This window comes from Benincasa hispida, unplaced genomic scaffold (genome assembly GCF_027475165.1).
Source record: "Benincasa hispida cultivar pf3 unplaced genomic scaffold, pf3_genome.v1.1 HicScf84, whole genome shotgun sequence".
NCBI lineage: Eukaryota > Viridiplantae > Streptophyta > Magnoliopsida > Cucurbitales > Cucurbitaceae > Benincasa > Benincasa hispida.
This window is the reverse complement of record NW_028326976.1, coordinates 85,705-87,876: the sequence shown is the minus strand read 5'-3', so window position 1 is coordinate 87,876 and position 2,172 is coordinate 85,705. Positions and strand designations below refer to the sequence as shown.

The 2,172-nt window shown below is 29.8% G+C and overlaps 1 pseudogene; it reads left to right on the top strand.

The window, feature by feature from the left end:
• Nucleotides 1-454: 454 nt before the first annotated feature.
• The window catches only part of LOC120090598 ((+)-gamma-cadinene synthase-like), a 21,356-nt pseudogene continuing 19,638 nt past the window's right edge, over nucleotides 455-2,172 (top strand).

The following is a 2,172-nucleotide window of genomic DNA, read 5'->3' as shown; positions in this document are numbered from 1 at the left end:
TTCACAACCATCATGCTCAAGAAATCCAACTTTATCAAGCAATGCATTTTTCTCATCACAATCACATACATGCTTATTCTCTTTAAAGCAACCAATTTCATCAAGTAAAGACTTATTTTCACAGTCAAAATATTGTATTTCTTCTTAAGCACAACATATTTTGATTTAAGTTTTTTAAGTCATTTTGTATATTTTCAAAAGCTTCAAACAATTCATCATAAGAAGGGGATTCTAGAGTTACCTCATCATCAAGTTCATCATCTTTTTCACTATGGGGAATAAGACCAAGGTGTGCCACTTCTTTACCATCACTACTTCTTTGGACAACAAGCAATATATAATTGAAAGCAGCCTATAAATAGACATGCTTTATAATCACATGGTATCTCTCCAATAGTTTCAAGAAGCTCTCAAGTTATTTTTTTTCCTTTTTTTTTCGAGAAAGGAATTGATAATGTATTCTCAAATTTCAAATTTTCCTACTCCAATTATGGAAGCCAATGTCATTCCTGATATTAAGCGTTCTATTGCAAATTTTCATCCTAGTATTTGGAACGATCATTTCCTTTCATTTACCATTGATGATGCATTGGTAAAGTTAAATTTAAATTGCCTTTATTGAATATTATATTTTAATTATTGTCATTTATTGTGTGCGTATAACTTTAATCCAATACTTTTGTATTTTGAGTAATTTAAATTTTTATTTTTTTAATTTCAGAAAGTAGATGATAGAACGAAAGAACGAGCTGAAAAGTTGAAAGAAGAAATACGGATGATGGTGGTTGCTTACATGGAAAACCCATTGAAAAAGATAAAGTTCTTCGATTCAATCCAACGGTTAAGTGTATCTTATCATTCTGAAAATTAGATCGACAAATTCTTACAACAATTATATGTCTTATACAACTTTATTGAATAAAAGGAATGGTGAAGAACTTCATACTACTGCTCTTCTATTTCGATTTCTTAGACATTAAGGTTATAAGATCTCATGCGGTAAGTTGAAGTTTTTATTATATTTTTCAACACAAACTTTATAATATTTTAAAGCTAAACATTTTCAATTGTTGATGAAATAATGAAATTATGCCTTCTAATTACAAATATAATTAGTTTTAAAACTGATTATTACTTTTTTTTTTTCCACTTTAAACTTAAACAAAAATAGTCTCAAAGTTCATGGATAACAATAGAAAATTTAAAAAATCATTGGGTGATGATAAAAGAGGAATTTTGAGCCTATAAGAAGCATCACATATGAGAATTAGGGTACATGGAGAAGTTGTGCTTAAGGAAGCACTTGAATTTAGTACCACACATCTTAAAATGCTTTTAAATCACATATGAGGGAATCACTTTATGGTACAGTCTTATATAAACCTGTTTGTACAGAATACTCCCGCTCACATATCTCTACATAAATGCTCAGGATTAGATCCTTTGTAGCACTTTACAATAATGGTAACATCTACAAAGCAGGTCGTATTCATATTTTCACTAGGATAAGGTATCCCGCCTTACCCATCTACTACAGACCATTTAGGTTATCGCTTAAACATGATCTACCTATATGTCTCTCTATATATATATCTAAGCTACAAAAGATAAATTTGGATGTTAGTTTATTGGTTTTGATTAATGCTACTAAATGTGGAATAAAATATCTCATATTTTATTAAATAAATATATCATTTGTACATTATAATTACAAACTACAGAATAGACGAGATTTAAGGCATCAACCCTAATAGAAAGAAGATTTTTTTTATGGGAAAATCAAGATGATGGAAGACGATAAACAGCTGCAAATTTGGGTTCTTAAGAAATGTTTGATTTCATAAAAAATAAAGGAAGGGAAATACGCTGTTGTTTCATGATTGATGGTTGAAGGAGATTTGCGATTTGAAGGTGTTCTTTGTCAATGCTCATGAGGATGAACCATCAAATAAATGGGAAGAAATGGAGAAAGAGGGAGGAGAAACAGAAGACAAGAGAAATGGAGAGAATTTTCAGATGCTCTAATTTTAGAGAAGAAAGGAGAAGAGGAGAAAGAAGGGTTTTACATTGCTTGATTTTTGGGTGATGCGCGACACTTCTAAAATTTTAGGCGCTCATTCAAATTCTTTTCCTTGGAATTCTTCCGTTTTTTTTTTTTTTTTTTTTTTTTTT